The sequence below is a fragment of the Eumetopias jubatus genome, unplaced genomic scaffold (assembly GCF_037043125.1).
Source record: "Eumetopias jubatus isolate StellerSeaLion01/CBP00866 unplaced genomic scaffold, mEumJub1_p1.0 scaffold_11, whole genome shotgun sequence".
Lineage (NCBI taxonomy): Eukaryota > Metazoa > Chordata > Mammalia > Carnivora > Otariidae > Eumetopias > Eumetopias jubatus.
The window spans coordinates 27996864-28007571 of NW_028274817.1; the positions used below are offsets into that span (position 1 = coordinate 27996864).

At 43.2% G+C, this 10708-nt stretch overlaps 1 pseudogene; it reads right to left on the reverse strand.

Annotated features, from left to right (window-relative positions):
- Positions 1-5025: 5025 nt before the first annotated feature.
- LOC114196948 (small nuclear ribonucleoprotein G pseudogene) lies at positions 5026-5256 on the reverse strand (annotated as a pseudogene).
- Positions 5257-10708: the final 5452 nt, after the last annotated feature.

Consider the following 10708-nt stretch of genomic DNA (forward strand, 5'->3'; position numbering starts at 1 on the left):
CATGTAACAAGTCTGCCTACTCTGACTCTGCCATTCTGTGAGAAAACTCAAGCTAACCATGGGGAGGCTGTCTAGAGAAAAAGATGCCAACTTGCCCCCAAATATCCTAGCTCTTAACTATCCAAGTCACCCCAGCTGAGGCCCCAGACATCAGTAAGCAGAAATGAACTGTCCCTGATGTCCCTAGTCTCAATTCTTGATGCAAATAATCATGAGATATAATAATAACCAAATTTTTGTTTTAAGCCACTAAATTTTGGGATTGTGTGTTATGCAGAAATGAGTAACTGGAGCAGTCAAAAATGACCTTCATGTCGCTAAATGTAACAGACATGTTTTCATCCTCATTTATTTGTCCTGTAGGCAGCTCTTGTCACAGGTAACCATTCTCTCTTGTTTTTTAAATTGAACTATAATCAACACACCAAAGCCTATTGGTTTCAGGTGTACATCATGGTGATTCTATATTTTTATGCATTATGAAACAATCCCCACGTTAAGGCTAGTTACTGTCACCATGCAGTTATTTTTTTAAATTTTATTTTGTTAGTCACCATGCATTACATCATTAGTTTTTGATGTAGTGTTCCATAATTCATTGTTTGCATATAACACCCAGTGCTCCATGCAATACGTGCCCTCCTTAATACCCATCATCAGGCTAACCCATCCCCCCACCCCCCTCCCCTCTAGAACCCTCAGTTTGTTTCTCAGAGTCCATAGTCTCTCATGGTCCATCTCCCCCTCTGGTTTTCCCCCCTTCATTTTCCCCTTCCTACTATCTTCTTCTTCTTCTTCTTCTTCTTCTTCTTCTTCTTCTTCTTCTTCTTCCTTCTTCTTCTTCTTCTTCTTCTTCTTCTTCTTCTTCTTCTTCTTCTTCTTCTTCTAACATATAATGTATTATTTGTTTCAGAGGTACAGGTCTGTGATTCATCACTCTTACACAATTCACAGCGCTCACCATAGCACATACCCTCCTCAATGTCCATCACCCAGCCACCCCATCCCTCCCACCCCCCACGACTCCAGCAACCCTCAGTCTGTTTTCTGAAATTAAGAGTCTCTTATGGTTTGTCTCCCTCTCTGGTTTTATCTTGTTTCATTTTTTTCCTCCCTTCCCCTATGATCCTCTGTCTTATTTCTCAAAATCCTCATATCAGTGAGATCATATGATACTTGTCTTTCTCTGACTGACTTATTTTGCTTAGCATAATACCCTCTAGTTCCATCCACGTCGTTGCAAATGGCAAGATTTCATTTTTCTGATGGCTGTATGATATTCCATTGTATATATATACCACATCTTCTTTATCCATTCATCTGTTGATAGACATCTTGGCTCTTTCCATAGTTTGGCTATTGTGGACATTTCTGCTATAAACATTGGGGTGCACGTACCCCTTCGGATCACTACATTTGTATCTTTGGGGTAAATACCCAGTAGTACCCTACTGGGTCGTAGGGTAGCTCTATGCAAAGTTATTTTAATATTATTGAATATAATCTCTATGCTATACTTTATATCCCTATGACTTATTTATTTTATAACTAGAAGTTTATACCTTTTGATCCCCTTCCCCTATTTCACCCATTCCCCAACCCCTCCTCTCTCTGGTAACCAACAGTTTGTTTCCTGTATCTGTGAGTCTGTTTCTGTTTTGTTTTGTTTGTTTTGTTTTTTAGAACCCACATAGAAGTGAAATCATATGGTATTTGTCTTTCTCTGTCTGACTTATTACAGTCAGCTTAATACCCTCTAGGTCCATCCATGCTGTCGCAAATGACAAGATCTCATTCTTTTTTATGGCTGAGTATTATCCCAGTGTGTGTGTGTGTGTGTGTGTGTATACACATATATATCACATCTTCTTTATCCTTTCATCTATCAGTGGACACTTAGGTCATTTCCGTATCTTGGCTGTTGTAAATAATGCCACAACGGGGGCACCTGCCTGGCTCAGTCAGTGGAGCATGTGACTCTTGATCTTGGGGTTGTGGATTTGAGCCCCACGTTGGGTGTAGAGATTACTTACCAAAATCTTTAAAAAAATAATGCTGCAATGAACATGGAGTGCATATATCTCTTCAAATTGGTGTTTTTCTTTTTCTTGGGGTAAATACCCAGAAATGGAATTTACTGGCTCATACAGTAGTTCTATTTTTAATTTTTTGAGGAACCTCCATGCTGCCATTCCCTTTTTTTAAGATATTCCCTTTCCTTGGTTTATCTGACACATCACTCTCCCCACTTTTCTCATACCTCTTTGGGTCCTCCTTATCCTCCTTTTTTTTCAACCATAAATGCTAAGATTCAACTCAGTTTAGCCCCTCTTTTCACTTTAAAATCTCATCCAGGGTGAGATTTAAAATCTTTAGATTTAAAAACCTTAAATTTAAAAACTTTAAAACCTTACCCGGGTGGCTTGGTCAGTTGGGCATCCAACTCTTGATTTTGGCTCAGGTTATGATCTCAGGGTTGTGGGATCGAGTCCAGCTCTGCGCTGAGTATACAGCCTGCTTAAGATTCTCTTTCTCTCCTTCTCACTCTGCCCCCCTCCCTAAAAAATAATTAAAGGGCGCCTGGATGGCTCTGTTGGTTAAATGTCTGCCTTGGGCTCAGGTCACAATCTTGGGGTGCTGGGATCAAGCCCCGCTTCAGGTTCCCTGCTCAGGGGGGAGCCTGCTTCTCCCTCTCCGTCTGCCGCTCCCCCTGCTTGTACTCTCCCTCTGTGTCAAATAAATAAAATAATTTTAAAAATAAAAGTAAAATCTCATCCAAATCTTGGACTTCAATTACCAGCTGTTCATATGTCTCATAAATTTGTATCTCCAGCTTTTCTCTGAGCTCCAAAAATTTTTATCCAAATGCTTACTATATGTCTTCTCTTGGATGTCTCAAAAGCACTTCAAGGGCTCCTGGGTGGCTCAGTTGGTTAAGCGACTGCCTTCGGCTCAGGTCATGATCCTGGAGTCCCGGGATCGAGTCCCACATCGGGCTCCCTGCTGACCAGGGAGTCTGCTTCTCCTTCTGACCCTCTTCCCTCTCGTGCTATCTCTCATTCTCTCTCTCTCAAATAAATAAATAAAAACTTAAAAAAAAGCACTTCAAATTCAACATATTCAAAACCAAACTCTTCCTCTTCCCCCTAAAAGCCAAGAACAATAATCTGGTCCTTTGCCAGTGTTCCCTATCTCAGTGAATGGTACTAGCATCCATCCATTTGCAAAAGCCAGAAACCAGGGAGTCATCCTTGCTATGTTCCCTCTCTCTCTTATTTTCAGGCAGAACCCATCCTGAGGCCCTATCAATTTTGCCTACTAAGGATTTTTTTTTTTTAATGTATTTAGACCACAGAATGCTACCAATGCTACCCATTAGGGATTTTTCCTTCCTTCCTTCCTTTTTTTTTTTTTTAAGATTTTATTTATTTATTTGTCAGAGAGAGTGAGAGGGAAAGGGAAAGCACAAGCAGGGGGAGCAGCAGGCTCCCCATTGAGCAAGGAGCCTGGTGTGGGACTCAATCCCAGGACCCTGGGATCATGACCTGAGCCGAGGGCAGACGCTTAACAGACTGAGCCACCCAGGCGTCCTACTTACTGAGCACCGGTTAAAGCTCTCTTCTCTCTCGATGTCTACCACTCTCCCCACCATTAAGATATCTTCTTTTCTCACCAGAAATGTAGTTGTAGCCTTCTAATTGAGCTCCCTGCTTTCATGTTTGCCCCTCATCTAATAACTTTTATAGACGGGATAGTCTTTTTCACTTTTAATCTTTTCAATAATCCCTACTGTGCTTAGGATAAAGACACAAATCATCACCATAGCCTCTGAGGCCCTGCACAGCCTGGCCAATATCTATCTCATCAGCATCATTTTTTTTAAAGACTTATTTATTTGTTTGTTTATTTATTCATTTATTTATTTGACACAGAGAGACAGAGAGAGAGAGAGAGCACAAGCAGGGGGAGTGGCAGGCAGAGGAAGAGGGAGAAGCAGGCTCCTTGCTGAGCCGAGAGCGGGATATGGGGCTCATTTCCAGGATTCTGGGACCATGACCTGAGCCAAAGGTAGATGCTTAACGACTGACCCACTCAGGCGCCCCTCATCAGCGTCATTTTATAAAATTCTCCACTTGCTGACTGAGTTACAGCTGTACCAGCTCTCTTTTGTCCCTCATATGCATTAAGCTTCCTCCTGCCATAGGGCCTTTGCACATGCCTTTCCCTCTGCTTGGAATGCCTTTTCTCCCTCCTCATCCAGTTAATTTCCATGCATTTTACAGATCTCTGGGGAGGTTTCGCTTGCTCAGAGAAGCTTCCCTGACCTCTCATACCTCTGTGTGCCTCTCCTACAGAGCACTCATCACAGTTGTAGTTTTACATGTATTTGAATTAATACTTGAATAATGTTTGTCTCTCTGACTAGACTGTAAGCTTCAGTGGCAGGCACCAAGGTTGTTTTGCTTGCTACTGTGCTCACAGTACCTAACATAATACCTGACACATAATAGGTGCTAAATATATATATTTTAGGGCGCCTGGGTGGCTCAGTCGGTTGGGCGGCTGCCTTCGGCTCAGGTCATGATCCCAGGGTCCTGGGATCGAGCCCCGCATCAGGCTCCCTGCTCCGCGGAAAGCCTGCTTCTCCTTCTCCCTCTGCCTGCCGCTCCCCCTGCTTGTGCTCTCTCTCTCTCTGACAAATAAATAAACAAAATCTTGAAAAAATAAAATAAATATATATTTTTAGAAGACAATAGGGGAAAGGTAGGAAAGCGATGAGGACAGAAGGAGGGAGGGAGGGAAGGGAGAGCGAGAGGGGACTCTCCCCCTATGATTGGTTATTTGTAAATTTTCATTCTCCTTGTATTTCTTTTTTTTGCATTTTGGACTGTTATAAAAGTTTATTTAACAAAAAAAGTTCAATATGAAAATGCACACGACCTGATTTTTATATAGTAGTGAAACAGGTACTATGGAGGGGACATGTGGAAGCAGTTGATTTCTTCCGATGAACACACCCGTTGTTTATACTCGCTCCAAGGCTTCTAACATGATGATACTATGTCCTCGTGTTACCACCATTCCAATATTGTTCTGTTGCCCACCAGTTGCCATCTCCACACATTCATCTATCACAAGATTCATAAACGGATCGAACCCCCACAATATTCCTTGGACATGTCTGCCACCATTTAATTTCAATGATAATTTATTGTCCATAAACTCTTTCAACTTGGGAAGGTGAGCTTTGCTCATGGTGTCTACTCGGCGAGATCAAAGATGCCTCCAAACGGAATTCGTGGTGTCCCTCACACTCCCGCGGTAGGCCCCTCTCCTTGTATTTCTAACACACTTTGCTTTGTATATCTTTAATTCATTTGTTGTATGCATTAAGGTCCACGATTGTCACACGTTCTTGGTGGAGTGTACCTATGTTTTTTAAGATTTCATTCTTAAGTAATCTCTACACTCAACGTGGGGCTTGAACTCACAACCTTGAGATCAAGAGTCGCACGCTCCACCAACTGAGCCAGCCAGGCCCCTTGTGTGTACCTTTTATCAGTATTACATATCCCTTTGGCTCTTTTAATATTCTCAGCTCTGAATTATATTTCCCTCTGATTCAAATTGGGCTCTTTTTATGCTAGCCTTTGGACAACTCAAAGCTTTACTATTTCTTTGTTTACTACTATTTCTTATATTCCACAATGTTCCTCTTTTAGGGATTCATTTTCCAGTTTTCTGTAATACCTACCTGAGTAATTCATAGAGGTTCTGAATATGTCTGCAACGTGTTCTGAATATGCCTGAAAATTAGAATCTGAAAATTGGAGTTTTGTTCCCTATATTATTTCACTCCCCCACCCCTTCACCACTTAGGGTCAATTGTACTATTTATCCATTTTGGTTCTTCTCTCATGTTGTAGGTTTTCTCCAAATATTGTTGGTAATCCTTTGTTGATCATATATATTAGTGAATAAGGGACAAATCCTTAGCAAAGATAGCTTGCCTGGGTTTCCTGTGCAGTTTTGTGTCTCCCAACTGGCCTGTCTTCTGAGCAGGAGGGTTGTATGTGTTGCTTTAAAGTGGGTGGGTATGGAGGCTTCACTTTATTTTATTTGTAAAATATATATATTTTAAAGAGAGAGAGTGTGTGTGTGTGTGTGCGCGCGCGAGCAGGGGGAGGGGCGGAGGGAGAAGGAGAGAGAGTCCTCAGGCAAACTCCCTAGTAAGCCAGGAGCCTGACACAGGGCTGGAAACCAGGACCCTGAGATCGTGACCTGAGCCAAAATCAAGAGTCAGACGCTAACTGACTGAGCCACCCAGGCATCCCTGGAGGCTTCACTTTAAAGTGGGTGGGTATGCAGGCGACAGAAAGGCTGTTCCTCTGAATCCCTGCAAATTACCAAAACAATTTTACTTTGACAGCACAGGATTTGAGTGTATTTCTCTCGTGGCTGGAGGTGCTTCTCTTTTTTTGTTTTTCCGTATATTTTGTGGAAGTCTAGATTATACATACCAAGGTCTGCTGTGTGTGTGTGTGTGTGTGTGTGTGTGTGTGTGCGTTGTGTTTTCTAGAATCCTACACTCACACAAGCCAACTTTGGGAAGTCAATAGCTCACCTCAGTGTGAAAGTTTAAGCTTTACCTTTGGAATGAGTCGAGGGATGGAGGGGCAGAGCTGGTCACAGAGAGGCTGAGCTGATCCTTCTTTTCTGAATGCAATTTTTTAATTGAATGGAGGGACCCCCCCATTGCTTTTTCTATTCATTCTGAGATTTGACTTTCTCTGGATTTGCTCCAGTAATTTTCTCTTGCATTTTTTAGATGGGGCTCCTCCTCCTCTCTTATCAATAGGATTATATCTGATTTCTATCCTCAAGGAATTCTTCACAATTTCTGAACTGCTGATGGTACACTTTCCTTTAATTATACCACTCTTGGTCCTTTTAAAAAGATTTGGGGAGGAGAAGATAGGGATGAAGTTACCAGTGCTTAAGGCTGTCCTCCTGATCTAATCTGGCCAAAGTAATTTTCTTATATCAATTTGCCTAAGGCAAGGAGAGTGGCTAGGACCCTGAGAGGCAAGGGGAAAGGGCCACTTGCAGCCCTGGCTTCTGATTACTCAGGCCTAAATTAAGGCCCATTAGGATTTAGAAAACTAGTATCTGCATATCAGTGCTTTTGGAGAGAGCCAAGTTGGCCGCTAGCAGTCAGAACCCTCAGAGTAGAAAAATTGCACACACACACAAAAATGACCCTCAGGGTAAATTAATTAGAAAATGGCACCCCTTTGGATAGGCCAATTGTAAAAAAGCTTGCCTTTCTCTGCCCATAGCGGCATGCTTGCATGAGGGCACAAGGCTGGCGGACTCCAGGCTCCTGTCACCGTCCTCCCACATACACCTTCAAATGTGCACCCTTGTGCGGGACATATCCTGCAGAAACGTATATAGCAAATGGTAGCCCCGGCTAATGTCAATTACAACAACCAGAGACAAAGCCTCCACCCTCTGGGGCTTCTCCCAATTCCACCCGCTGGCACAGGGCTGAGAGGTCAAGGTCAAGGTCAGAGAGACTTCGCTCAAGTAGGCCTCCTGTGACAGCAACCTCTGCTCCCCACCACCCTCTGCCCCAAGAGACAGGCTTCTGACTTCCCTAAGCCCTTGCAAAGCCAACATTGTAGAGAAGCCAGAGATCATGCCTCCAATAATCAGGGAACTCTGGTTTTAAAGACTAGGCCCTCTTCACTGGACATAGATCCACCGTCAGCTTTAAGAGGAGAGGTCTTTAATGCAAATGCCACCAATAGCCCTCAGAGACCATCAACCACCACTAGACCCCTCCAGGAGTTCTCCCCGGGAACTAGGGACAAGGCTTCTATTGACCACACTAGAGTGCCCCCTCCCTCGCCTGCCCCCACAACCTACCCACTTACCCAACCTGGGTAACTTTCACAAGCAGAACCAGCCATATCATGAGCATCTAGATCTCTCTCTGGTTCAGTTTCTACAAATAATAAACCTCTTTGCTGGGTAACATATGTGAAGCACTTAGAACAGTCCATACGATGTTGTGAGTGCTTCTGCATCATTTAGTTACCTGTCAACCCGCTTCCCATTTTCACAAGTTATGCTTTCATGTAACACTTATCTCTTAGTTTCATGGAAGGTGGAGTCTACATTCCGATTTTTTTTCCTTGCTGTTTTCAGGTGATTTCTGTACTTCACTCCTTACAAAATTTTTATTTTTTATGTAGTCTTGTCCATCAATGGATAGCCAAAATGTACTAGATAAAAATCAGCAGCTGTTCCTTATAAAAGTTCTAAGTAGAGGGGGTGCCTGGGTGGCTCAGTCAGTTAAGTGTCTGCCTTTGGCTCAGGTCATGATCCTGGGGTCCCGGGATTGAGCCCCACATCAGCAGAGAGGCTGCTTCTCCTTCTCCCTCTGTCCCCCCTCCCTTCTCGTTCTCTCTCTCTGTCAAATAAATAAAATCTTGTTAAAAATTCTAAGTACAATAGAATAGAAGAGAACTTTCTAAACATAGGAAAGAGTATCAAAAAGCCATGTGCAGGGGTGCCTGGGTGGCTCAGTGGTTAAGCGTCTGCCTTCGGCTCAGGTCATGATCCCAGGGTCCTGGGATTGAGCCCTGCATCAGGCTCCCTGCTCCGCGGGAAGCCTGTTCTCCCTCTCCCACTCCCCCTGCTTGTGTTCCCTCTCTCGCTGTGTCTCTGTCTGTCTGTCAAACAAATAAATAAAATCTTAAAAAAAAAGCCATGTGCAAACATCATGATCAAGTTATCTCCCATCAAATTCAGGAATAAGGTTCAGATGTCTTCTGTGGTGTTTTGAAGGTTCTAAAATATAATAAACCAAGAAAATGAAATAAGTCATATAAATCTAAAAGGAATAAAGAGAAAAAGAATAATTATTTACAGATGATATGATTACATGCATTGAGAATCCAAGAAATGCAGTTTAAAAACTATTAAAACTAAGAAGCCTGTATAGTGGACATCTGCTGCTTTGGTTTGCCCAGCATTCTTTGTTCCCTGCTTCTAGTAAAAGCATTCCTCTTCCTTTGGAGAGCTGTTCCTCCTTCACCGACCATAGTCCTGGTGGGACAGGTAATGATAGTACCCTGCCCCATTCACCCTCCGCACACATGGCTGTGCACCTAACCCAGGATGGGCTAATCATAATAAACTCTGTTGGACACAGTGGCAGCTCCAAGCAGTTAGGCATGTGTCCTAGGCCAGAGATATAAGACCGTCCTTGGAATAATCCAAATCAGAGGTAAAGAAATAGCTTTCTCTTTTCTTTGGCTATTAAACTGTAAGGATGTGACCCCAAAGTAGATGGTATCGTACCCATGTCTCTACCATGTGAAAGAGTCTTAGAGAATGAGGCAATACAGAGAAGAGAGAAGCAGAGAAGAGAGATGGAGAGATGACTGAGAATCTGGTCATTTGAGTCTCTGGATCCTGGTGTGTCTGAGATATGTCCTGTCCTTCCCAGTTATAGAAGGCAATAAACTCCATTTTCCTCAAGCTTATTCAACTTGGGTTTCTGCCACTTGCAAACAAGAATCCTAATACAAGCGGTATGTAAGATAAATATACTGAATCCCATAGCTTTTGGTTTTTTCTTTTCTTTTCTTTTCAAAGTATTATAAAATAATTCCCTCTTGCTTTATTTTCCAACATTTATTATAAAAATTTTCAAATGTACAGGAAAGTTTAAAGAATTTTATAGTGAATACCAATATACCCACCACCTAGATTTAGCATTCTATTATTATATTCCAATAGCTTTCTTTTATTTTAACAATAACAGGAATAGAGACGGGAAAAAAACCTAACCCATTCAGAAGAGTAGAAAAAGAGATGTGTGAAACACCAACTGGCACAAATAAAGCCCCCACAAAATTCTGCTTTTTCTTTTCTTCTTTTTTTTTAACTTTATTTTTAAGTAATCTCCACACCCAACCTGGGGCTCCAACCCACAACCCCAAGACCAAGAGTCCGGGGCTCCACCAACTGAGCCTGGCCTTGCTTTTTCTAGACAAAGGACCAGGAAAGGAGTGACCCGGCAAGACAGAAAATTTTAGATAGAGCTACTCTAGCCAAATGCCATGGAAAGAAACTATGGCTTCACCCTCACCCACGTCAGCAATGGGCAGGGCGGGGAGTCTAGACTTCCACCCTTGGCAGGTTATAATGAGGCTCCCACCCTTACCCCATCACCCACTTGCCCCACCCCTCGCACCTCAGGGGAGACCACCTGGGGAGTCTGACGCCCCTCTACCGCCCTTCTCCCCCCCCCCCCCCCCCGGGGTGGTGTCAGAGGAGACCCAGCGGAGAGTCAGGATTTCGGTCACGGTAGGTTTTGCACAGAAAAACCTTGGCTGACTTACTGATGTTCCATAGGTGGTATTTTAAAGACAGAGAAACTCGGGACTTTAAGACATGTATCAATATCAGAGGGCCGCCTCCGTAGCTCAATCTGTTAAGTGAGTTTTCTGTTTTTGCTTCTGACGCCTATCAGGCCCCTGTTAGGTGAGTGGGGTTTCCCCTGAAGGGATTGGTCAGATCCGCTGTCAATCAGTCATCCTTGAAAACCGTTAACTGCACCAGAATTCCGGGTTGGGTGGGCAGGACTTAGCTAGAAGAAAGCCCGCCAGTTGCCAGCGTGACTAACGGTCGT